Source organism: Ovis aries, chromosome 14 (assembly GCF_016772045.2).
Source record: "Ovis aries strain OAR_USU_Benz2616 breed Rambouillet chromosome 14, ARS-UI_Ramb_v3.0, whole genome shotgun sequence".
NCBI lineage: Eukaryota > Metazoa > Chordata > Mammalia > Artiodactyla > Bovidae > Ovis > Ovis aries.
In genome coordinates this window covers 8,755,344-8,782,911 of record NC_056067.1, presented here as the reverse complement: position 1 = coordinate 8,782,911, position 27,568 = coordinate 8,755,344, and the positions used below count along the sequence as shown (strand labels likewise).

At 43.1% G+C, this 27,568-nt stretch overlaps 1 protein-coding gene and 1 pseudogene across 3 annotated transcripts in view; both read right to left on the bottom strand.

Moving 5' to 3' along the window:
- Positions 1 to 27,568, bottom strand: part of CDH13 (cadherin 13) — a 1,037,580-nt gene that overhangs the window by 908,936 nt on the left and 101,076 nt on the right. The window lies entirely within an intron of this gene.
- LOC114117856 (homeobox protein OTX2-like) lies at positions 29 to 949 on the bottom strand (annotated as a pseudogene).

The window sequence follows — 27,568 nt, the reverse complement described above, 5'->3', positions numbered from 1 at the left end:
TTTCCTTCTATGCCTTCAAGGACATTGATCAGAAAATGAGTTTGAGCATCATACCATCTACCTCTTTTAACCAATGCCTGGCACACAAAACCTGGAATTTCCACGAAGATGTTTGATCTTTATAATCCAAGCAGTCAGCATTGAAGTTAAGTTTCTAGGAGGCAGTTTGGTCCTTATAATCCAAGCAATCAGTGGTTGAGTTAAAACCCAAGCTTGAAGCTCCACATCCCTGGGTGAAAAGAGAGGCTGAGGACTGATTGAGATGGATGGTGACTGCATTGGTACCCATGGGACTGAATGCGGTCCCTGGTCCAGGAAGCTGGTGATGCATAGGGGTCAAATAAGATCCACAGTCCATGCCCCCCAAAGTAGGAAACTGAGCCAGCATATCCTGATTGTAATCTGAAGCCTCAGTACAGGTCATGGGGTAGGACCTCTGCATGCAGGGAGAGGAGGTGCACAGGGGATCTGACAATGGGGGGATGGCTGGGCTCCAGACAGACACAGGATCACTGCTGCTGGAAATGACTGGGACTGAGGTGCTAGAAGGGGGAGTGATATGGCCACTTGTTCCACCCTCTGAACTCACTTCCCAGGCAGAAGACGTCTTCTTTTTGGCAGGTCTCACTTTGTTTTGACCTCCATTCTGCTTTTGCTGCCCCTGTTGGCGGCACTTCGCTGTTTGAATCTTAAACCATGCCTGTACCCTGGACTCAGGCAAATTGGTGTTCAGCGCCACCTCCTCCCACGTGAAGATGTCTCGGTATCGGGTCTTAGCAAACAGTGCTTCCAGCACATCCAGCTGCACTCAGGTGAGCGTCGTCCTCTCCTGCCCCTGTTTCCAAGGGGTGGCCGGGTAGCCCACCAAGGGGCGCAGCAAGTCCATGCCGGAAGTGGTCAGACTCAGCCCACTGACTGCATAAGGCAGTTGCTTAAGATAAGACATCATGCTAAGGTTGTTTGGAGGCGCAAAGTCAGCCCAAATCCAGGGGACCCAGCGAAAGGTCTTGCTTTGCCCGGATTGGACAGATTCAGAGTCCCTGTTGGGTGGGTTCGGAGTGGTAGAACTTGTCTGAGAATTAACTATAATAAATGTTTTCTTGATAAACTAACGAGATAATCTGAAGGGCATGCGTCCCTTAATTACAGGCCGCTGTGCTCAGCTCTGCTTCTCCCTCAGGGCTGAATACTTTTCCGCCTGATGGAAAAGCTGCTTTCTGCCTTTAAAAAATATATGACCATTGAAAATTATGTTCATAGGACACTCTCAACTGCAACAGCCCACACTCTCTGGAGCGTGTTTCTCTCAAGGCAGCACTGGGCTTCTGAGATGGCCCACACTGTCTGTGGAGCGCGTTTCTCTCTAAATAGATCCACTACCTGCTTATCACCTGGTCGGTCACTGAATTTTTTTCTGTGATGAGACATCAAGAACCAGAGCTTCATTATGTCCCGTCTAGTTTCACTTGCTCATAGGGGCCACTTACAGAGATCTTACACCCAGTGCATCTGACCAGAGTTCCAAGTATGAAACAGCGGTGCTGACACCTCGGTTCGGAGGACCGAGTGCAGAAGCTTCGCCGGACACGCAGTTCAAGATGGTGGCAGCGAGCCATGTGCAGGGACCCTGGGCCCGGATCTGAGACCTGGAGGCTGAGCACCACAGCTGCTGAGCTCTGCGAGAACTCCGCCCCTTCCCCACTGACTGATAACCCCGTAAGGCCCCCGGACGGCCTTCCGGCCTGTCAAGGAAGCATGCACTCTCTGCGTTGTTTGATTAAAGAATAAAACTTTACTTCTGAACTGAAGAAAAATATGTTTATAAAAAAACTGCGAAACAATGTGAAAAGATTTATGAAACGAAGGAAACAAACTTCATACCAAAGTCACAGCTTAAATTTTTTAATCTACAAAGGAAAAAAAAAAAAAGAATACTGAGTTCAAGAATGCTACAGTAAGGAAATACTTAACCAAAATATGATATATCTAAACAGAGGAATATTATGTAGCCATTGAGAACTGACTGTGTAAAAATTATAAAACGATATCTATGTATGGAATGGTAATACAGCTCAAAGCATAATTATAGCTAATTTAATTATATAGGCTAAACTTATGATGATTTTTAAGCAGAATATTGAATATGATTCATGAGTCGTCTAACCATGTAAAAACTAAACCAATTTAAAATGCATGCATAAAGGGAAGGCCCTGAATAACTGCAGTAAATTGTTACTAATGATCATGTTTGAGCTGCAACCCTTGAGTGCTTTTCTTTCTCTTCCTTTTTTATGTCTCAAATTTTCTCTAATTAAGGAGAATTACTTTTATAATAAACAGCATTTTGATTGACTGGTTGAGTAACAATAGCGTGACATACACGCAGACACACACACACAGATGAAATAATAAGGAGTGGAAAGTAAGGGAGAACATTACTATTCAAACACCCTTCTCGGTTAATGGTTTCCAAATTTGTTTTCTGATAAGGCTAATAACGGCCATGTGTTATGGCAGGTAGCAGCCCAACCTAGCCAGAGAATCAGACTCAAATGATTCCCAAGCCACAGTTACACTTTGAATGTCACTTCAGCTCTGGTGACATTAGCTGGAGGCAGCAGCTGGGTGAGATGGTATGCGATTCATGAACGAGAGAACTCAGAACTAACTCTACACTTATTAAAAATCCAATTCCTTGTGCAGTTTTCAGAGTGCATTCGCAGGCTTGCCAAATCTCACCTTTGAAATCAAATTTCCTTTCTTCCATGTGCCGTTGCAGATTTAAGTCTATTGTTTCCAACTGAATTTTGTTTTTTAACTGCAATGCACTCAGGTAAGTCTGTTCTTGCTGATGCATTAGAAAAACCAGCTCAATGGAGGCCCACTGATTCACCACATGGTGGGTATGTGTCTTTTTGTGAATAATTTATCATTTGCCAGCATGAAGGAAAAGCCCAGGGCACCATGGAACAGGTCAGCTCCCCCCATCTCTCTCTCCAGCAGCTACTATCACAAGAAAAAGGCAGCATCAGCCTAAGTAATATTCCTTCACCTGTGTCCTGGGTAACATCATGAGACCTAAATACCAACAGCCACTAATGTCCTTCTGAATGTTACCTCCTTCCAAACAGTTTCCCCAGTTGGAGGTTCAGTCTGGCATCCGTAAAGACACAGGTATCTTTATTCCTCCTCCTCCTCTGATGCAGAGGGCGGGATGCCTTTTTAATACCCCATTTCCTAACATATGAGGATACAGTATATAAAACCTGCCATCTGGCTCTTTCTTTTTTTGATGAAGCCATTTACATTTTCTTAGTATAATTAGTATTGCACAGTAACTTGTCAATACTCTTCTGCCATGACACCGAGTAACAGCTTACATATACCTGCAACTGGGGGGATTTATTTGTTCCTTCATGCTTTCAAGTGCTGGCCAGGGATAATTACCAGGGAGATTATTACATGGTGTTGGCTTAATTAAATATGATAAAGGCATTTGCCTGTGACATGATGGGTCTGTTTCAATCTAAATGATATAAAATAGTCAGCCTCATTGAAGGCAACATGGTGACCCCGCAGAAGATTAGACCTAGCCAAAATAGAATCCTGCTAATGATGTGTCTGAATTTGATGTTCTATCTCGATTTCACTAGCTGTCTTTTTAATCAGAGAGATGTCATTACAATGATCGCTCCTGAACCTTCGTGCCCAGCCCTCATGAGAAAGCAGGGGACCTTCAAAGTACCTTGAAATATTGGCAAAATACAAAATATTAAAGGCATAAAAGTGAGTCTGCTGACCCTGAATTGCTTCTGATCTTCTTGTTAGACTGAATAAAAATCTATCTTAATTGTGGAAGTCTGCTGCGTTAGGCAAGTAAGAAACATGAAGAGGTAAGAGACTGATGTCCAGTGGCTGCTGGACCCTTTCCCTCTTCCAGCGGAGATATTGCTCATGGTGGTGGTTAATTGGTTCTGTCGTGTCCAACTCTTTTGTGACCCCATGGACTGTAGCCCACCAATTTCCTCCATCCATGGGATTCCACAGCAAGAATACTGGAGAGGTTGCCATTTCCTTCTCCAGGGCATCGTCCCAACCCATGTATCAAACCCGCATATCCTACATTGGCAGGCAGATTCTTTACCATCTGAGCCACCAGGGAGGCCCAGTGGAGTTATTGCTGGCTTATAAACAGATGTAAGCACTAGGCTTGAAGTCTGAGGGACAAAACTTTGGGTACAAAGTGTTCTATTTTAATTTTAGAGCAAAAGGAATAGAGGTTGATACTAAACCATATTTTTAAGGCAAAAATTGACCTTATATCATGAACATTCATGGTGAGATGTTACCATGGTATGGTAGTAAAATGGCAATAAAATGGGAAAAGTCTCCAGTTCCCATTTTCTTGGTAGAGTTGGTGGACATAGCTGCTGCAAAGCCTAGTGGCTGAGATGGTCAATTCAGTCAAATACACATTAAAATCAGGCCCCCAAATATCGATTTGCTACAACCGATAGTCAGGGGAGAGGCGTCGTTTGCAATCAGTGGGTATCTACTGTGGCTCCTGTGTGCAGGCCACCATAGGGAACAAAATAAACACCTTATGAAACTTTGTCCCAGTCAATAGTAAGAGACTTCCTTGCAGTTTGTTTGAGAAAATGAGACGTATGTTGCATGACTGTGTAGCAAGGAGAAGCACTCCCACCGGCCATGAGGAAAATCAATCCAGTTATTTCGTACTTAGACAACTTACACGAGAGCAGTTAGTCCTTACAGCTTCCCTCTCTCCCTTCTGAACCATCAGCCTCAACCCAACTCACATCCATCACTCAGACAGAGCTGATCCTCTCAGCCCTTCTTCTCTCTCTCTCCTCACTCCTTTCCTCTTTGGGGTCTTGCAGGTACCACTCTGGTCTTGCTTAATTTGGCTCTTCTAAGTAAAGAATGCCCCTCCCTGGGACACTCAGCTCCTTTCCCCATCCCCTATTCCCTCCTAGTCCACAAGCAGGACTGCATCACCAGCAGCAACGCCCATCAGGGAGCTGGGAGTTCTGTCCAGAGCTCAGGGGGAAACTTGTGGTAGTCCTCAGAGGAGTCAGGGAGGTGCTGGGGCTGGAGATGAGCCCTGGAGAGAATGCTGGAAAGGGATGGCAGAGGCCAGGGCCTCACAGGGAGGTAGACTGGGAGCAAAGGCCCTGAGCTTGGAAAGCGAGGGCCAGGGACCATGAGACAAGTGTGCATGGCTTAGGAATTTAAGTCTAACATGGAGCAAGATAAAATGAGAAAGACTTCTGCTGGCAGCAACTCAAAAAATGTTTGTACTCTCAGAGGGTGCATTGGTGCAATGTGGGTTAATGTTAAAAACATGCTGAGTGAAGGAAGCTTTGCATAAGAGTGCATGCTGCATGACTCCACTTATGCCAAGTTCTAGAACAGAAGAAACCTAATCCACGGAACCCAATAATCAGAGCAGTGGTTGTTTTGGGGTTGTTGGGGGAGTGTCAGAATTGGCTAGGTAGAGCCTTGAGGGAACTGTCTGGGAGAATGAGACTCTTCTACATCTTGACAAGGGTTTAGGTTCCAAAGATGCGTGCATATGTTAAACTCAGAGAATATACATGTAAGGTCTATACATTTCACTGTGGGTAAATTTTACATCAAAAGAGAAAAAAGTTTACACAAATACTAGTTAATAATATGCATGCTAAAGTATTTAGGAGGAAGGTATATTAATGTCTACAATTCACTTTGAAATTCATCAAATCAAAACCATGGGGTGGATTAATGGATGGCTAGAGAGATGCATGGAGGGAGAGAGAGAGCAGAAATGCAGGGGATAAAATGTTAAAGGCGGAATCTAGATGGTGAATGCACATACGCCAACTGCAAAATTCAACTTTTTGTTAGGTTTGAAGATTTTTATAATAAAATGCAATTTTAAAAAATTGTATGTTGGGTACAAATGAGCCTTGAAGATAAGGTAAATATTCTGTTTTATCATCAAAGGACATCTCACATTTGGCACTGAGGAATGCTGAAGAAAAGCATTTGGGAGGAGGGGGCATTTAGTCAGGCCTATTGGAACTTACTGAATAATGGATAATATGTATTGGATAATAATAATAGATAGTAAAGACAGCAACAACCATGGCTACCGTTATTACTGCCACATATTGACTACTCTTTCTGTGTCCAGCATTAGGCTAAGTGCTTTTAAGAACCATCCTGTTTAATCCTGTAACACTGAGAGAGAGAGAGAAATAACCCTGATTTTTCATGAGGAAACTAAACTTCTGTAGATTAACTGATTTATCTGTAGATAACTACCAAAGCTAGTCAGGCAGAAGGTTGTGGAGCTGAGGTCTGAACCTAGGCTTAGGCAAGCGTATACTGGGGACATGAACGGCACCCAGTGTGAACTCCAGTCCACCAAATGCAGGATCTATGTAGCACCTTGGATCTTTGTGACAACATGCAGTTATCTTGGGAAAGGCAGTGTTTCCCTCGTCTGTCAGACCTCAGACCTCCCCAGAGCTAAAGAGGGAGTTTCAATGCTTCAGGAATGATCTGAACCTGGTGTTAAATATATCAGCTTTGTATATAGGAGTTTTGTAAATTATTCTCAGTGCATTTCGACCTAAATTCTATAAATTTTCCTTGACTTAAAAAGAGGCTGCAGGAAGCGGTGGAGACGCAGACATAGTGAACAGACTCATGGACACAGCAGGGGAGGCGAGGGTGGTACGAGAGGAGAGCGGCCAGGACACACGTGCGCTATCCACATGAAACAGACAGACAGGGGGGTTTGCGTGTGACTCAGGGAGCTGAAACCAGTGCTCTGTGACAACCAGGAGGGGCGGGATGCGTGGGAGGTAGGAGAGAGGTTCAAGGGGGAGGGGACATACGTATGCCTATGGCTGATTCATGCTGATGTTCAGCATGAAACCAACACAACAGTGTAAAGCAGTTATCTTTCAATTAAAAATAAATAGATTAAACACACACACACAAACACGAAAAAAGAGGTTGTACTAGACATTCCCCATTTTAGCAGAAGCCTAAGAAGACTCCAGCCTTAGAAGAATGATTTTAATGGTGGACTTTCAGATAGTGAAGTGGAGTGATGGGGAAGATATTTGGGGGTAGGTGGCTCTTGGGGACACTTCATTTCTTAAACTTGGCAAAAGAAACATTGGTATAGGATAAAGAGTCATTGTGTATTCCCTAGGAAATTTCATCTTACATCCTGACTTCACATAATTATAAGGAGGTGATTTTATGAGAAGTTATTTAAGCCTGGTGAAATTGGTTCTTTTTCATAATGAGGATGAGTCCATGTACTTCTCAAGTTATTATAAGGCAAAACACATGTCTGGGAACTCACAGGGTCTGGCCCTGTGTAGATTCCTCAATGGAAGCTTATTTCCTTCCTGCTCCACAGGAAGAAACGACAGAGAGTCGGACCATGAAACACTCCTCAGAGTTATGTGTAACACTGGAATTAGCAATTATGCTTTCCCCAGTATAACTTCCCATTGGGAAGCTCACAGTATAAAAAAATACATGCTTATGAAGGCAATTATTCTCTTTATGCCACATGATTTTCTTGTAATAAATACCATTCACGATATAGATTCCCCGTTGATAACGGTACCAGGCAGTGCCTGCACTGCGAAGGAGCAACGGGATGATTGGCAGGGAGCTGTTAGTGGGTTTTCAGTCAGAAACAATGTAGTCTGTGATTCTGACAGTTAAAATAGAAGGAGTAGGGAATGAATTTCCATCTAAGACTTTTAGTGCTGGGCGCTCAATGGAAACTTGTTGAGTTGAGCTGAAGATGGCGGGGGGGCAGCTTTTCACAAGATGCATAATGGCAATATCTTTGGAAAGAAACTCTCATGGTTCTAGAGGAGCATATAGTCTCAGTAATTGGGGACTCAAGAGATGTATAACCAAAAGAATTATGAAATTCTATAACTCAAAATGCCCAAACACTAGTCTCTTTAAACAGTGAAAGGAAAAATGATATTCATTCTGCCTGAGGCATCCATAAACTATGCAAAGATAAGGGGGTTCCATGAAGAAATAAATGAATTAATTAAGAATGAGTGAAGTGACTGTGAGTGCGATTCAGCCTCAGAAGATAAAGGGATACACAACCAAAACTAGCTCCATAATGATTCATATCCTCATTCATTATCCAACACCTATGTATTGAGCATCTACTATGTTCCTGGTCTCATGCCATGGCCTCGGATATAATGAGAAATGAATCGATGCAAACTGCACTTTATAGTATTTAGCCCCACAAAGGAGGCAAATTGGACTTCAAAATTCTCTCTGCACTCTCACATCTACTTGTCCAGCACCCTCACGTTTTAAAGTTCCGTTTCTAGATGCAGATTCGAGTTCTTCCTTTCCACGTTTCCTCCCAGTCTTGTCACAGGGGGCAGGGAAGAGAAAAAACCTAGAGAGACAGAAGCAGAACCTTCTCCAGCAGGTCAGAGATAGAGGAGGGCTGTTTGCATTCTCTCTTTCCAAACATTTGATTCTTTTGTTTTCACATGCGCAATACCTGGAAATGTTACTATTACCCAGATCCCAGACCCAGATTATTGCTTTTCAAGCATTATCTCACCTAATCCTCCCTAGAAGTTGCAAAGTACATATTATTTATATTTTTGTTATTGCTTGAATAGTTATCCCTCATTTAAAGATGAAGCATCTTTTGCATTATCATAGGGCTGTAAATTAGGGCACCTAGAAACTGAACATTCTGTCAACTGTTGGGTTCCCAAAACCATGGTCTTGGTCTTGCCACTCTTCCTTTCCTTTTAAAACACGCGGGCACATTTATGTATCTATTGAAAACTATATCTATTAAATTTATATATTCATTCCAGTCATATGTTCATTTCTTTCAATAAATATTTATCAAATGCCAAACTGTAACGTAAAGACTGTCTTTTGACTTAAACTGTTGAAAAGTCACTCAGATCTTCATGTGTATCTTCACATACTTTCAAAATTCATTCGACAAACGGTTCCTGAGTGCTCACTATTGCTCTCCTAGAGCTGGCGACAAAATGGGGTCTGACACAGGCAAACGGCCTGCGCTTATGCAGCATGCGTTCTGGCAGAGGGAATGGAAATAAACAACTTTTAAATACTTGCTACATCATGACGTGATAAACACTGTATAGATAAAGCATGGCCAGAGGAAAAGAGTGACTAGAAACAGGAGAAATAACTTCTGTGGAAAAGTGACATTCAAGCAAAATCTAGTTAAAAGTGGTAACAAGGCATGAGGCTATCAGGTGGGGTGCATCCCAAGCAGGGAGACTTGCATGCACAAAGGCCCTGAGGCGTATTCCAGGACTAGCAAGGCGACCAGGGCTGCTGGGATCCCATGTCCACGCTCGGAAATACAATCTACAAATGCCAAGGTTATTTTCTACACAGCTGTACCAGGAACATCCTGCTTTGTTCTTTCAATTTTAGAGCAGTCCATGTACCTCCAGGAGAGTGCTGGAGATAAACATTTTTCCTCTGCTTTAATCACGCCATGACAATGGCTGGATAATGAAGAGAATGCCCACCCAAGCCACTCAGGCCCTCTCCAAGAGTGACAGCCTGCTGATTAGTGAGATATACACAAACAGACACAAAGAGAACTGAACTGTCTTCTTTTTGCAACATGAATGGTCTTTGCTTTTAGTCCCCAAGTCTTTGTTCACCGCTTGCCAGGGAATCCCTCCCTCAAGTCCAGCCTACTACTGTTTGGCTGGGAGACTTTAATCAGTAGACTTGGAAGAAATGACCCGGCCAGGAGCATGGCCATCACTGAGCAGCCTGAGACAGGAGCAGCTGCAGATAAAAGAGGTAAAGCTGACAGTCTGGCTTCTAATTAGTGGAAAATTAAAGTTGATTTGCATTATTAGAATTATGGACTTAGGGGTTTATTAAATAGCATCCTTTCATATATATTTTCTATTAATACTCTGTGGTAGTTCCAGTTAGCTTTAGTGCTTGAGAACTGTGTGCGTTAAGAGATAATATTTTAGAAAAGTCATGGGTAAATTTTGTGCCAAAAAATACAAGCTTGAATAATTTTCTTTTTACGAAGTCGCTAACAATGAAAAGGTAATCAATTCTAGTGCCACAGAACTCTTAGAAATCTTGAGAATCAGAATATCTTTGGAGCAGAGAGAGAAGCTTAGTGAATCCTGCATTCAATTCTCTCGTTTTGTCTTGGGGAAAAGACAGAGAGGCAGGGTGAAGTCTGAGGTGCAGGTCAGCAGGGGGACAGAAGGGAAACCCCACCCCACGACGAGTCCCACTGCCAGCTGCTTCCCTTCCTGCCACTGACTTGTGGTTTCACTTTTCAACTCCCCTTGACACACCCCGTACAAAAATTCAACGAGCCTTTCAAGTGTTCAGATAGTCATTTTTCTCTGTCTCTTAGCTTCTGTACCTTCCATGCATATCTGACCTGTGAGAACTCAGTGTAAACAGAAGCCATTTTTCTTGTTATCAAAAATTTTTGTATTTTCATTTTTTCCTGCTAGGGTTTATGTATCAGTGCTTATATAAATAAATATGTATAATCAGATAAGCAGGAGGAAAAACTTACAGGCATCACTCCAAATTTCACAGCTTTGAGCCATTCTCATCCTTCCCCTTCAAAACTATGTCACATTCTGTTCATGACAATGCAACTTGGAAAACACTAACTTAAACAAATGGAAGCCGTTGAGATACGAAGCAAGGGATGAATACAGTACGTTTTGGAAGTTTGCATGGCATTTCAGTTAGTCAGTTCAGTCGCTCACTTGTGTCCAGTTCTTTGCGACCCTGTGGACTGCAGCATGCCAGGCTTCCCTGTCCATCACCAACTCCCAGAGCTTGCTCAAACTAATGTCCATTGAGCTGGTGATGCCATCCAACCATCTCATCCTCTGTCATCCCCTTCTCCTCCTGCCTTCAATCTTTCCCAACATCAGGAACTTTCCTAAGAAATCAGTTTTTCATATCAGATAGCCAAAGTATTGGAGCTTCAGCTTCAGCATCAGTCCTTCCAATCAATATTCAGGACTGATTTCCTTTAGGATTTATTGGTTGGATCTCCTTGCAGTCCAAGGGATTCTCAAGAGTCTTCTAACCCACAGTTCAAAAGCATCAATTCTTTGGCGCTCAGCTTTCTATATGGTCCAACTCTCACATCCATACATGACTACTGGAAAAACCATAGCTTTGACTAGATGGACCTTTATCTGCAAAATAATATCTCTCCTTTTTAATATGCTGTCTAGGTTGGTCATAGATTTTCTTCCAAGGAGCAAGTGTCTTTTAATTTCATGGCTGTAGTCACCATCTGCAGAGATTTTGGAACCCCAAAATATAAAGTCCGTCACTGTTTCCATTGTTTCCCTATCTATTTGCCATGAAGTGATGGAACAGGATGCCATAATCTTCGATTTTTGAATGTTGAGCTTTAAGCCAACTTTTTTCACTCTTCTCTTTCACTTTCATCAAGAGGTTCTTCTTTACTTTCTGCCATAAGGGTGGTGTCATCTGCATATCTGAGGTTATTGATATTTCTCCCTTGAGAAATCTTGATTCCAGCTTGTGTTTCATCCAGCCCAGCGTTTCTCATGATGTACTCTGCATACAGGTTAAATAAGCAGGGTGACAATACACACCCTTGACGTACTCCTTTCCCAATTTGTAACCAGTCTGTTGTTCCATGTCCAGTTCTAACTGTTGCTTCTTGACCTGCATACAGATTTCTCAGGAGGCAGGTCAGGTCGTCTGGTATTCCCATCTCTTTAAGAATTTTCCACAGTTTGTTGTGATCCACACACTCAAAGGCACAGTCAGTTAGGCAGAGGTAAATGCTTTTCTGAAATTCTCCTGCTTTTTCTATGATCCAGTGGATATCGGCGATTTGATCTTTGATTCCTCTCCATGGTGTTTAATCATGCCTACATCCTACTAACTCCTCGTTCACTGTTACAGTTGAGCTTACCCAGTATATTTTTATGGCAGCATCATGTTATGAAAGCAACAGACCTCAAATAATCTATCAAGGAGCAGACACCTAGGTGGGAAGGATACGAAAGCTGAGTTCAGACAGCGCTGGCTCTGAACTCCAGACCTTGGCTAGGCACCCAGAACTCTCTGTGCCTCATCAGAGGCATGAATTGGAGTGTTCATCCCATAGGGTTGCTATGACAGTTACATGGAAACAATGTGTGTTCTCCTTTAGTTTGGTTCTTAGCATACAATAAAATAATAAATACTGTAAATAAAACCTGACATGTTTTTGTAAAGAGGGTCCCAAGCAGGGATCATCAAGTAGCAGTTTAATGATACTGAAATATTAATAAAAATATTTTTTACTTAGTTCATACTGTTATAAAGTCATAAAAGAAACAATGGTGAATCTTCTGCTGGATGAAACTAACAAAATACCAAATGATTGTGGTGTGCTTACCTCCCAAATGCAATGTGTCTTTCCACCTCCCAGCAGATGATAAGAAGGCAGCAGTTCCCCTTTAGACAGCTGACTGAGCAGAGGACCAAAGCTAACTGCCGATCCCATCATGTCTAAAGAGTCTTGTGGCCAGGGTTGGGCTGCCCTCCTTCCCCTCACCTGCTAAGCATATAAATATATATCTGCATTCCCTGGTGGCTCAGTGGTAAAGAATCTGCCTGCAATGCAAGAGATGCCAGTTTAATCCCTGGGTCAGGAAGATCCCCTGGAGAAGGAAATGGCAACCCACTACAGCATTCTTGCTGGGAAATCCCATGGACAGAGAAGCCTGACGTAGCAAAGAGTGTATATACACACACATTCTCACACACACACACACACAATGGGATACTATTCAGCCATTAACAAGAATGAAAGAGTGCCATTTGCAGCAACATGGATACAACTGGGGATTATCATACTAAGTCAAGTCAGTCAGAAAGAGCAAGACAGATACTATATGATGTCACTTATATATGGAATCTAAAATATGGGACAAATGAACCCACCTCCAAAAAACGAGAACCAGACTCCTATACCTAGAAAACAGACTTACGGTTGCCAAAGGGGAGGGAGGGTGGATGAGGAATGGATTGAGAGTTTGGGGTTGGTTGATATAAACTATTACATATTGAATGGATAAACCAGAAGGCCCTACTGTATAGCATAAAAATATATTCAATATCATGGGATAAATCATAATAGAAATGAACATAAAAAAGATGTAAAGAATGTATAAATGAGTACAAATGAGTCACTTTGCTGTACAGCAGAAATCAACTATACTTCAATTAAAAAAAAAAAACAATAAAAACATTTTCCAGGAAAGTATTCATCAGCTCCCAGATTTGCTCAGCTCTTCACTCATTTGGTACAAGAAAAACGTTCCTCAAATCCAGACCAACTAGACCATTGCTCTGATCGTAGGTCCAGTCTTTCCTGCCTTTGTCAGACTGGAGGATTATAACAAAGCTGTGGACCATCTCCAAACACCCTCAAAGTTAAAGCCATTGCCTTGGAATTCACACACCTGCCAGAGAGATTTCCAGTCCCAAGACGGATTGACAGGGACATGTTACGATGCTACAGCATTACTAAAGCCTGCATATTCAAGCTGTAATAGTCAAATTGCTTCTACCTGATCAATTACTCTGAAACTGAACTTTAAACCAAAAGCTAAGTTGTTCTGGAAGCCCTCTTGGCAGCGTTAACTATCTCTTGCAATTAAATGTCGACATAATTCTTTCAGAGCTACAGTCTTGCTTTTGCTCCAAGGCTTCCTTCCAGGCATATGAGTGAGTGCTACACAGGTAAACATTCTTTGAAAACCTCTGGGTGAATGGTGAAGGTCTTTGTGTTTGGGGGTTTTGGTGAGAATTTCAAATATCAAGAAAACTTTTCAGATACAAATGAAGGTAGTTATGGTCATTTATTCAAGCATCTGTAAATGCCTACTGTGAGTCAACCCTAAGCAAGGCGTCAGGGGCATGGAAAGAGGTAAAAAGTGGTCTAAATTTTAAAGAAGTCTGAGCAAGTGGGGCAACAGACAGGGAAGTAAAACGACAATACATCATGAAAATGATTTCACCACTATATGAACTAGGAGCTTGTGTGGGAAATGAAGACAAAATCACCGAGTCCCACAGAGTTGGCAAGGCTGGTGGAGAGGAGAGTGTTGATGCTTAGTGATTCCTGATGGATGCAAAGCAGTTTGCCAGGGAAAGAAGAAGGAAAACTGAAGGTCAGTCCTCAAATGGAGAATGCGCTAGCAACCGCTACAGGAGGGATACAGCAGTAGAAAATACCACACTCTCTGCTGCCACGAAGCTTATGAGAATCAGATGAAGTCACGTAGCGATGGCCGGGTGATGGGCACACAGAGGTGAGAGCTGTTTTGGCCATCAGTCTGAGTACCAGATGACTCTCTGTTTTAATATGTGCTCACAAGAGCGTGATTTTCTGGGAGTTCTGCCCTCAGCTATCGGTCATATCTAGAATGGTCTTCTTGAGCCTGTTTCCTTATCTGTAAAAGGAGGAGAGGAGTGCTAATACTAGCCAATACTTTAATATTCACTGACCTATTTACTCACTGCTTGACCCCATACTAAGCACATAATAAGCACTGTCTCATTTAATGTTCCCCAGAGTCTCCTGTGATCTCCATTTGCAGAAGGGGAAACTAAGGCTAGAGGAGGCTAAGTGACTGGGGCAAGGAACTGCTAAACTACAGCTTAATCATCTCTGCTTCCAGGCAGGTTAAGGGAGACAGAGCATGAGGAGGACTTCACAGGGCGCTCGGTTTGTGGTAAGTGATCAACAATGGTGGCTGTTAATGTTATTACTAGAGATTACCGTGAAACATCAGTTCTCTTCCTATCAGGAGGATATCAGTTTTCACTTGTCCATTTGGGAACATGGTGCCTTCTCCTCTTTCCCTAATTTTTTTTTGGCTATGTCTAACTGGCAGACAATACATCCACATCTAACCAATAGGTTCTTGGCCAAGCTACCCTAGTAACATATGAAAGGTATGCAATTTTTATAAGCTGCCTCATCAAAACCTTTCCTCGATAGAGGTTAAACACTGAACATTTCAAACTAAGTTCCTGGACCTGCTTAAACTTGAAAATACCACTTGCTGTACTACCTCCAGCCTGTACTCATGCGCCTTCCCCCACTTCGAAGGCTCTGAGACTTGGTTTCTGCCCAAGCAGAAGCAACCCAACCGTAAAGTCTTCCTGCTTGTCTCTGAGACCTACTATAATTTTAACGGCTAGCTCCATGTTTTCTTTCATGTCCCTTACCACAATTTTGGCATGCCAAATATTTAACAAGGCATTTAATCCAAACAAATGACTAAACATCCAATAACGCCATGCAATGCCCATCCTACCTAAAGGTCAGCCATGCCACAATGGATTTCCATTTGCAAGCCAATTTCCAAAGCAAATTTCCCTAATTGCTTTGGTTTGCAGTTTGGTTTGGTTTTGTCTCCACATCTTGGAAATCAGGGGTTTTATTCATCTTACTCATCAGTAAACTTCAGTTGAGTGAACACATGAATGAATAAATAGATGAGTGCTGCACCAGAATGAGAAAATAGAAATAAGGAAAAGCGAAGGAAGAAAGCCAGAATCTAAGTTTTAAAAGATTTTAGAAAATTGGAGGCGCCATCAGAAATGACCAACCTGAGAAAATGTGGCTACAAGAAAAACTATTATTTGAACACAATTACTTCCTCAGAGACTTCAAATTAATCCTTCTGTGCACTCCCTTCTCTAATCTTCCTGAACACAACTTGCTTAAGCGGTTTCCTTTGTTATTCCCTGGTTTTCTCTCCATGCAATCACCACCGTCTAACTAGAGGGTCAGAAGGGAAGGCTTGTAAATGCTCTGCCCCCATGAGCCTTCATTTGGGGCTGAATGCACAAGCCACATCCCTGGAGGCCTGTGGGCAAGCCTCAAGCATCAGAGAAAGGGGGAAAGTTGGAGGAGGGCTGCAGGCCGTGGTTAATTGTCTGTTGAGTCCCAGTAGGACCAACTGTATTTGGAACAAACAGAACACTGCCTACATTTTATTAGGCCTATCCATGCCAATGTACAAGTGTATGTGCATGCCTGTGTAAGTGTGTGAGCGTATGTGTATACACACACACACACACACACATACACACACACACATACTTCTAACAAATTTCTTTTTCATGTTATAGTAATGAGGACTTGGAAACTACTGCATTGGTTTGAGTTTCCCGTTAAAATACAGGAGTGCTCTCACAAAATGTCATTTCAATTACAGAAACCCAATAATGAACCAAAAATACCCTCCTATGCTCTCTTGGCTCATGAAGTACCCACTGACTGTGACAAGCACTAGTAGAGGTTTGGGGGTGTATTATTAATAAAAGGATGCAAATGAAATGAGTTGGCTTTTAGAGATCATTATCGAGAGTCTAGACAGCAAAGGTTTGTCAGAAGCTGTTTTGCATTTTGCCGTATCATCATCACAACAAAAGGCAGAGCTGCTTAGAAACTTAAATAAATGAATAAATAAATCAAATGATAACAAATATTGATCCAACAGCCCTGAATAGAGAGAGAATGGCTGACTGTCTACTTTTGTGCAAAAGCCTTGTCTCTGCCTGATAATGCTTAGCATTAGAGAAAGCAAAATGCGTTTTTCATGGCAATTCTCAGGAACCTCGTACAATTCTCACAATTTTTTCAGAAAATGGGAAGCTGGTTAGAAAGTTTGATTCAACAACTGGCTTATTTAATATGCAACAAATATTGACTCTCCTAAAGTTCAGGCCCAGAAATGAATTCGAAACAGTAATTTTCCTTGGTAGTATGCATTCAGTCACTCATTCAGGCATCATCTGTTCATTATTCAGTGATGATTATCAATGAGGGTCCATTTGTATTCGGGAATGAGAGGTAAGGAAAAGCATAGCATGTTAAAACTTATATTTTAGAACCTGGGGCAGAAATAGACATAAAAGGGTTTTGTAGAACCCTGAAGGAGAATCAAATGTCAGGCCTTAGAGTGACTATAGATGACATTCAGAGTTGGGGAGTTTCCCACCCTTAACCCTATGCAGTGAACTACAGAGGGCAACAGGCAGTCCTGCAATCTTGAGCATCATTCCGGTAGTTCTGAAGCCAACAGAAACGTGAGCACCAGCTGAAGAATCATGGAATGCTTAGGCCTGTAAGGGACCTAACGGATCATCCAGTTTGGTGATTCACAAAGTTTCCTGGATAACTGCTTCATGGAAGAAATATTTCATGGAACTTTAACTTATAAAGAGAGTGAAAGAGGAGTGCTCCTGGCTGAAGGGAGGGTGGGGTGCATAGGACTCCACTAGAGTCTTTCTTTTCTTGTTGCTTGGACCACTTCTGAGGCAGAAGACCACAAAATCAAGGTCTCTTACAGTACGACATAAAGACCATTACTCAAAGTCAATCCCATTCATCTGATTGTCAAACAGAGATTAGGAAAGATCAATGGCTTGTCCAAGGTAACAAAGTCAAATAAGGGATACAAGTTGGCACTAGGCTCAAAAGTTGCGCCTCACATTATAGAACATAGTCACTTGATTCAGAAGTATGTTTTTAGAGGGAGACACACCATTGTTTTAGATGCCTTGAGTTCAAGGTGATGGTAGGACATCCATGTGTTGGTGTCTAGGAAATAGTTAATTTAAATACATAGGCCCAACGCTCAGCAGAGGAATGACACCAATTTCTTAGACTTAATGCTGTCAACACAGAGAGGATAAATGATGTCCAAAGACAGAGAATAGAGCCTTCAGTTAGGGGGTAGGAAGAAGAACCAGACAAGAGATGTTCAGAGGGGTCAGAGAAAGACAAAGACAAAAACAGATCCCAATTTTTTAAATATATATAGAGTTATACACTGACTCTGAATTATGCCAAAATAAAATATCTGTGAAGAGACTGAATTTGAGAGACCATTTGCTCCTCTGCTAGTCATTTCCTTCAGCACACTCAGCCCCTTCTGCATTTGTCTTCTTCTCACAAAGGCTACCCTCCCAGCCCCATAGGGAAACAATGATACATGGGAGCCAAAATGTACTGTTACCAAGAGTTGACTATTAAATTTTCAGGACTTTTGTGAACCATAGATGTTAATAAAAATTTAATTGTATGCACTATGGTTAAACAAATTATCTTGAAAGCAAAGCCAACAAATACACAAAATATATCATTTCTTAATTACTTTACTATATTTTATTATTATCTCTGCTCTTATGATTACTTATGTCTATACTCCACTTTGTGGACAAAGGTCTGTGTAGTCAAAGCTATGGTCTTTCCAGTAGTCCTGTACGGATGTGAGAGCTGGATCATAAAGAAAACAGAGCACTGAAGAACTGATGCTTTAGAACTGTGTGGTGCTGGAAAAGACTCTTGTGGTGCTGGAGAGTACCCTGGACAGCAAGGAGATCAAACCAGTTCATGCTAAAGGAAATCAACCCTAAATATTCACTGGAAACACTGATGCTAAAGCTCCAATACTTTGGCCACCTGATGTGAAGAGCCAACTCATTGGAAAAGATCCTGATGCTGGGAAAGACTGAATGCAGAAGGAAGGGAGGGTAACAGAGGATGAAATGGTTGGATGGCATCACTGATGCCATGGACATAAACTTGGGCAAACTCCAGGAGATGGTGAGGGACAGGGAGGCCTGGCATGCTGCAGTCCATGGGGTTACACAGAGTCAGACTTGACTTGACCATGACTTGGCAACTGAACAACAACAAATTGCTGTTCTATTTTATCTAAGGGATTCCCTGGTAGCTCAGCTGGTAAAGAGTCCACCAGCAATGCAGGAGACCCTGGTTTGATTCCTGGGTCAGGAATATCCGCTGGAGAAGGGGTAGGCTACTCACTCCAGCATTCTTGTGCTTCCCTGGTGCCTCAGCTGGTAAAGAATCTGCCTGCAATGTGGGAGACCTGGGTATGATAGAAATACTAAAATGGGGTGTAACTATGCATCTCTTCTCTACTTCGCATTAAGTGATATCGTGTTGGTAGCCATGCTGGAGGTAGTTGCCACAGAAACAGGCCCATGCTACCAATCAGGACTCTGGGGTCTCCAAGACCCAATATTCTGCCTTGTAGTTCTGGTCCTTTGGAAGGTCTGGCTGAACTTCCTGAACTTGTGTCCTCTCAATAATTCCCTATTATTCTTAAGCTTGTTTGAGTAGGTGTTTGCTATTTTCAAACAAGTGATCAATGACTGAGAATTGGACATTTTCAAGAGGAAAAGTCACATCACATGTTTTAGAGTTAGGGCTTCCATCAGTTTAGACTTGCATCAGCCAATCATGAAAGGTGCAAAGATCTATTCAAAATAATATTCTGAGCTAAGTTGTTTAGGAAGTGAGGGATTGCAGAGGAGATTGTTCCAGACACATGGGCTGTGGTGGGGGAGGGAAGGGGGCGAGAGAGGACCAGGAGCCTGCAGGAAGGAGCACACCAAAGCAGGAAGAAAGCCTTCCTTTCCACACACTGCTCTCTGTCCTTCAGTGCCAGATCTTTGAACAGAAGTTGACAGTCCGGATAAATCCACTATTAGCTCCATTACATTTCCAGCTATTATTCTATTCATTGTTCTCACACCTCGGGCCATCTTATTTACATAATAAGAAGAGATTTGGCGGAGAGGAGGGGCGAGTATCGATTGTCAAGGCCTGCCTTGTTAGTTTATCCTCTAAATAACAACTTGTTTCCCATGCTGCTGTTCTGGGGAACATACTGTTAATTTCAGTCAGCATCTTGTTTTCACCAAATCTGGCAGCAGAGTTTTTAGAGGAATAGCTGTTTAGACATGGTCATTATCTGAGGGTGCTTTAGCCAGTATGTTTCTAGGAGACAGATACAACCAACAAGCTATGCCAGTGGAGAGCAGTGCTGGCCTACAGGGTCCAGGTTTTTGGGTCTTTAGACAGAAGAATGATTTCCTAGACTCACATGTGGGTAGACCCACATTTCTCACCCGTTCACCCACCCTCACGGTGATAAACAAAAGGCTGTGAGTAGAGATGGTCATATAACTCTTGTAGAACTTCAGGTGTAAAACGAAAATGCGGGGTGTCTTGCTCAAAAAACAGGCAAAGATTTTCTTTTCCTTTTTTCCACCATCTCTCTCTGAACCTGTCATAGTGTTTTTTCTTTGCTATTTAATGTCACGCTCTCCCAGGCGCCTGGAGCTCTGCCTTTCGCTTCCGCAAGTAGACAGACTCCTGATGGACACCCTCGCCCTGGAGCTCGCCGGGGGCAGGGCAGCGCAGCAGGACCCAGGCAGGGCCAGGGAGCAGGTAGGCAAGAGCCCGTCGCAGGGAGATGAATGAGGGAGCTACAGGAAGTGGGGTGGCCAGAAAAACGAGGCTCCCAAGCCCCAGACTGTGCTCTGGTGTCCCATTGGATTCCATTTACAAAACACAGAGACAAAGGGAAAAAAAATCTATTAAGAATTTCAAGATGGTGAATACGTAAAATAGATAGCCAGAGGGACTCTACTGTATGACCCAGAGAACTCAAACTTGGGCTGTGTGACAACCTAGAGGGGTGGGATGGGGTGGGAGGTGGGAGGGAGGGTCAAGAAGGAGAGGACATATGTATACCTGTGTCTGATTCATATGGATTTTGGGTGGAAAGAAAAAAAAGGCCACAATATTATATAGCAATTATCCTTCAATTAAAAATAAATAAATTTTAAACAGAAGAATTTCAAGGTGGTGAAATTAACCTCCAAACACAGAGTCTCCTTCTGAGCAGAGGACACTAAGCAACCGCACAAGTCACAGGCCCACAAAGCCATCCCTGACCGTAAACCTTTCTTTCTCTTGTCTGTCATGGGGACACTGGTTGGTACACACCTGGCTTTGTATGTAACAACACGTGCTCAAGACAACATACAGTTAAGCAGTGAACAGGAGAGATGCTCAGAAAGCAGGAGGATGGGAGAAGCTGAGTTGGCTGGGAGGAGGACCAGAACCATAATTTTGCAATTGCTGTTGACTGTCTCCCATTCTATCACTATTATAGTTTGAAGCTTATGGGCTTCCCTTGTGGCTCAGCTGGTAAAGAATCTGCCTGCAATGTGGGAGACCTGAGTTCGATTCCTGGGTTGGGAAGGTCCCCTGGAGAAGGGAAAGGCTACCCACTCCAGTATTCTGGCCTGGAGAATACCATGGACTGTATAGTCCATGGGGTCGAAAAGAGTCAGACACCACTGAGTGACTTTCACTTTCCCTTACGTGTTTAAATGAAAATATTTGAAGACCCTTGTTTTAAATGACCAATCTTAACATTAAAATTCTTGGTAAGTATTTGCCAAAAGGATGTACGTCTATGGGGTCACACAGAGTCGGACACAACTGACACGGCTTAGCAGCAGCAGCAGCAGCAGAAAAGTGGCAATCAAATCCCCCTACGCTTTTGGGAAAAGGAATCAGCTTAAGCCAATCTCTTGCAATTCTCAACGCTAACAAGCTCCAAGAGGACTTAGGGAATTTCTCCTTGCTCTTCTGTTCAACCCTGATCAGTTGTGAGCATTCTTTCAGACATTGCCCCATTTTCCTTATCAAGAAAACAGAAGTCATGTTTGAGGCCTTTTTCCTCCATCTGAAAGCCTTCTTAAGAGGACTGTAAGCAGCACTGAGCTCAGCTTTTAGGGGAGCCCCTGGACTCTTCTTATTTGTGTGCCAGAGAGCTAGTCTAGCAACACTCAGACCTGAGGAGGGGAAGCAAGTGGAGGAAGGCCTCTCACGCAGGCCCACAAGAGAAATAACTCATAAGCTCCCGGAAAAATAGAGAATGAGCATTGATCCACCTGATAAAGACAGAGGCTGGTTGAGACACACTCTCAGGCCCAGCTCTCTTAAGGACTAGACATCCTTCCTGAAGGTTCAGGAAACTTCCACTCATTTAGATCAGTACCTGGCTTGTTTCTTGTTTCTGGCCACAGGCACTCCCCTTGCTCCACAACCACCCACTTTCTGATCTCTGTTTTCTGCTCCCCGCACCCCCACCAAGAGTAGCTCTGTCTTGGAGATGACCTCCATTCACTCAGCTGAGCCTCTGTCCTCCAGAAAGCATACACATATTTGGGATAAGAGTCAGTTTGCTCTTTGTTATAAAAGGTCCTTGAGGATTCTTAATCTGATCTTTGGGTGAACCCAGGTACTCTCCCTAGAATGCCTAAACAGAAACCTGCTGACCTTGAGCTCCATGTTTCGAGGGATGGAGAGCCCTTACTTCAGCATGCATTAACTCTCTCAGTCAGCCATTGGGAAATATACCACTGAGCACCTCTGATGCATCTGGTGTATCTTAGGTGATGGTGGAAATCAAAGGGAGGAAAGAAAGGGGGCAAGAAGGGAAGGATAGAGAAAAGCAGGAAAGGAAGCAATGGTGGGAGGGAGGGATGGAAGAAACAAATGCTCCTGTCAAGGCGTGGCCTAGTCCACTCTGCAAATCATTAAAATATATTAAGTTTTAGAAGGTTCAGGAGGGTACGGATACAATGCAATGAGATCTCAGGTATAGAGATACCTACTTACAATAATTGCATAAACTCAGGCTCTCATCTCAGTCCTTCCACTTCATACATGACTTTAAGCAAGCTGCAAACTGATGTTGAGTTTTCGAATCTAAGGAACAGTCTTAATAACAGGTTGTACCTCAGAGCATTCTTTTGAGGAGCAGATATTATTACACACAAAGTTCTCAGTTCAGAGGTAGCTGTTTATTAGAGTTTCCCTGGTGGCCCAGTGGTAAAGGACGTGCCTGCCAATGCAGGAGACTCGAGTTTGATCTCTGGGTTGGGAAGATGCCCTGGAGTAGGAAACGGCAACCCACTCCAGTATTCTTGCCCGGAGAATTCCATGGACAGAGGAACCTGGCGGGCCACAGTCCATGGGGTTGCAAAGGAGTCAGACATGACCTAGCAACTAAACAACAGCAACGATAATTTATCGTCATCACCAAGGTGCAGTTGATCCATTGGTAGAGCGTTTGTGCTTTTTCAGTGTAATTCTATAAATAGTTCTTGAATAATGTATATCCTCACATCCACTTCAGTCCCCCTTCAATCCGTACTCCACCAGCCACAGGGATGCTGCAGACAGGCCTATCCTTAGTTACTCTCTCATTGGCTCTCCATTTCCCTTTTACTGGACCCAAACACCCCCCTGCTTGGCCTCCATCAAGCTGCATAGTCTGTTGCACACCTACCCCTCTAACCTGATTTACACCAAGCCCCCTCTGGGAACTCCAACCCAGCCCACTCTGGCTTCCTTTTCTTTTTTAATCCCTTCATTTCACAGCAAATCAGCACATGTTGCTCCCTTTGCCAAGAACATTTCCCTGACTCCTTAAACTCCTCTGGACTCTTCAGGTACCAGCTCAGGCCTGACCTCCTTTTCTGTGTCCCCTGACTGGTCAGCTGCCCCTCCACAGGCTATCACAGCCTCCACACTTCTCCTTCACCCCCATCACGGTGATAATTCTACATTCACACGTGATTGCGGCATTCATTAGTAATCCATTTCGCCACCACCAACTACAGACTCTAAGCCCTATGAAGACACCGATTTTGTCTTCCTTGTTCAGCCCTGGGTCCTTAACGCAATTATAGTACCCGACACAAAGTAGGTACTCAATAAACATATGCCATTTCCACTTGACACAGAGATAAGGGGGGCAAAGAGTATCATAGTCATTGCATAAATGAGGAAACAGAGTCTGCAAAGTTGACTGATTTGAGTAAGGTTTGAAAGTGGCAGCATTAGAGTGGGTGCCTGGGTTCCACCAGGCTGACATCTGTGTGTCTGCCTTACCACTGCTGCCACCCTTGCTCAGCCTTTACATAACTGTTCCTAGTCCTGCTCCCAGAATGACAAGAATGTGAGAACACCTTCTTCCACACTGTAAATCTGGACACGCTTGAAGTGAGTCTTCCTACTCCACCCCGTCACCATCAAGCCTCATTGTTTTCTCAGTAAACGTTGCCTCTGTCTTTAAACAACTCCTCATACATGGGATTTGCAGGCTCCATAAGTTAAGCCTCCCTAAAGGTAAAGTGAACTTGACTTTGTTTAAACAAATAGAGAATGTATTGGTGCGTGTAACTGGGAAGTCTCAGGCGTGAACTTTTGGTACACCTGCTTAAGTAACTCCATCAGATCTCTCTCTTGACTCCCTTTTCACTTCTCTCTCTCTCTCGTTCATTCTCCATTTCTTGTCTCTGTTGGGCTTTTAAATTAAACTCACTATATCCATATGGAGGAAAGTTGAAACCCACAGTTACGGGCTCACTTAGCCTTTGGAACTAATTATTTCAGAGGAGTGTAAATGGCTGATACTCAGCAACTTTCAAATTACTTCCCCCAAAGTACTCTCAGTTGCCCTGTGTGGGTCAAACATGCATCATTAGACCAATCACCTAGCCCAGGTGATTAGAGATCTGATGGGCTGGGTTGCTACAGATACCTATTGGAACACAGAGGCACATATTTGAAAGCTCAAGTAGAATTGCTTAAAATCATCCGTGGCAGAAAGGAGAAGGTGCTTGGCAAACACAAATATAATTGAAGTCTAGTACGCAGGTGTCCTACCGTTTTATCCCTGTATAGAGAAGCATCTCTTACACTTAGGTTTCTATAACAGATACGCCCCAAATCTCTAGGTGGATTCCGACAAGCACAGCGACCAACATGCCTCACTTTCACATGATACGCCACTATTGAGTTTTGAGGAGTATCTCTCCCCACTTCCCTCTCTCTCTCCTCCTCTCTCTTCTCTTTTTATAGACGCATCACATTGCTGACTCATATTGAGGTCACCGTCCAAAAAGAAAAAAAAAAAGAAGAAAATCTCTGGTATCTGTCACATGGAATCAAAGTTCAGCTCAGGGAAGAATTTCCTCTCTGCTGATGACAGTGCCGAGAGATTACTCAAAGCCCATTTTGACTGTCACGTTGCACACGCAATTAAGGACACAGGTGATCATCTTATTCCAGAAGTTAGAATAAAAGCTGATACCAAGCAAAACACACTCTATTTAGTAAATTAGCTGCCATGTGCAATTGCAGCTGAAGCCTTCTTCTAGATGGGAACACGAATTTAGTGCAGTAATGAGACTAATTTCCTTTGGGGTTTGGGGATCCAGTATTTTCTCTTGGTACTTGTACGTCACACCAAGGAGAAGCATCAAGGGCTTTAGCACAAAGCCAGCTGTGATGCTGAAAGCCACACCAAGAAAAATTATAATTAATACAGCAAAAATTAAAGATAAAGAGAAACTCTTTAAAGCAGCAAGAGAAAAACAACCAGTTACCTACAAGGGAACTCCAATAACTTGTTCAGTTAACTTTTAAGCAGAAACTTTTCAGGCCAGAAAGTATTGGCACAACTTAGTCAAAGTGATGAAAGGGGGGGAAAAAAGCCTGCAACTAGGAATAGTTTCGGAGAAGGCAATGGCACCCCACTCCAGTACTCTTGCCTGGAAAATCCCATGGATGGAGGAGCCTGGTGGGCTGCGGTCCATGGGGTCGCTAAGAGTCGGACACGACTGAACGACTTCACTTTCACGCATTGGAGAAGGAAATGGCAACCCACTCCACTGTTCTTGTCTGGAGAATCCCAGGGATAGGGGAGCCTGGTGGGCTACCGTCTATGGGGTCGTACAGAGTCGGACACGACTGAAGTGACTTAGCAGCAGCAGCAGCAGGAATACTTTACCCAGCAAAGTATTCATTCAGATTTGAAGGAAAGACCAAGCAGAGAAATGCACAAAAATATAGTTTTGTCAAAATGGTAGGATTATAGATGGTCTTAGCTTCTATTTTCTTTTTCTGACTTTCAGTAATGTCTTTATTACTGACTTTATGGGACTTTATTAACAGAGAAAAATCACTTTCAAAAAATCAAAATCAGTCCAGAGCTATACATCTTGTCTTTATTTAATAATTTGTTAAGGCAGGAAAAGCCACAGAAGCTTGACTTTCTATCCAAACCCTTATGAATCAAAGCTGCTGTCTTTGGAAGAGCATCATCTCATCCACGTGACTTCCTAAGAAAACCACACCCTCTTGTTTTACCAAGCTTTTAAAGTGTGGGATTTAAGGTGCGGACTCTAAAGTTAGAGAATCCAAGTTTGAATTTGGGCTTTCACTGTTTGTAGCTTTGCTACTAGACTGCATTTTTGCCACAAATAGAGCATTTCAAAATTCACCACTCTTTCTGCATCAGAAAAGAATGACTCCATGGATGCTGCCTGTGAGCTCCAAGGCTATTTTTTTTTTTTTTTGTCTTGGGAGAGGCAGCCCTGTTGGTGGACACAAGTTCTGAGGCTAGAATGACTCAAGTGAGCATCACTGCCAACCTGCCATTTTAGAGGCTCTGCACCTCTTGCAAGTAATCAAAATTATCTGTCCCAGTTTCCTCATCTACACCTCAAAGATAAAATGCACCTAGTCCATGAATTAGGTGGTGAGGCTTATATGAGATAATGTGTACAGAACAGTCACGGCAGGGCAAAGCACATGGTAAGCAGTCAAAACATCACTGCTACAACTTTTTAATCCAGCAATTGTGGGGAAAGGAGATCTCTGTCTCAACTCTGTTGTGTGTGTGTGTTTCTAACCCTGCTATAGTTCCTCCTTGGAGCTTGAAGGGTAGCGGGCTGGCTGGGCAGTTGAGGGAAGAAAGGACCTGGTAACCTGAAGCCAGCCTGGAGATTTATGTCTGAAAAGAGATAGGGGTGATGCATAGACAGAGCAACCAGACCAACTGGGTTTACAAAATCCCCTCCTGAGTTTCAAAAGATCACTAGGAACCAGGGGAAGCTATCTGCTGCTCAAGCTCCTGCTGCCCACAGATAAGGCACATTTGGGCTCATTCCCTCTGGAGCACAGGAAGTTGAACCTGTGAAAAATTACTACACGGGGGAGAATATTAGAGCCCAGATAGACACCATTTTTCAGTGTTTACTATAATCGCTCATGTCACAGTCATTCTTTTGCTTTGCTCTGGGGAATTGTTTCAACCGTGTATTTGCTTCTCTTCTCAAGGAAATGACGGGTGATTCTTGAGACAAACTGGGAGAAGGCGCCATCTTAACTCTGCTAGCTGAGCTGGGTGGAGAAAGGGCCTGCACAAGCGTGGGAAAGGAAGCTAGACTCCGAACTTCCTCAGTGAAAGGCTTCTCTTCTCTCTCCAGTAGGAAAGAGCTGGAGAAAACTTTGTGCTTTAAAGGTGGCTTTCCTTAGCCATCTCATTCACTGTCCCATATCATTCTAAGACAGCACCTGTCTTAAAACAGGTGCCTAAAATATGCTGGAAAACAAAGCAATCACTCAAAATAACAATTTCAAACTGTTCTATAAAAAATCTAGTTTACACAGCTTGGATAGTCTATATAATTTTCGAAGTATTCTATGTAAGTGTTCTAAGCACATTTAAGGTGGGCTGGCCTAAGCTATGATGTTAGGTTGCTG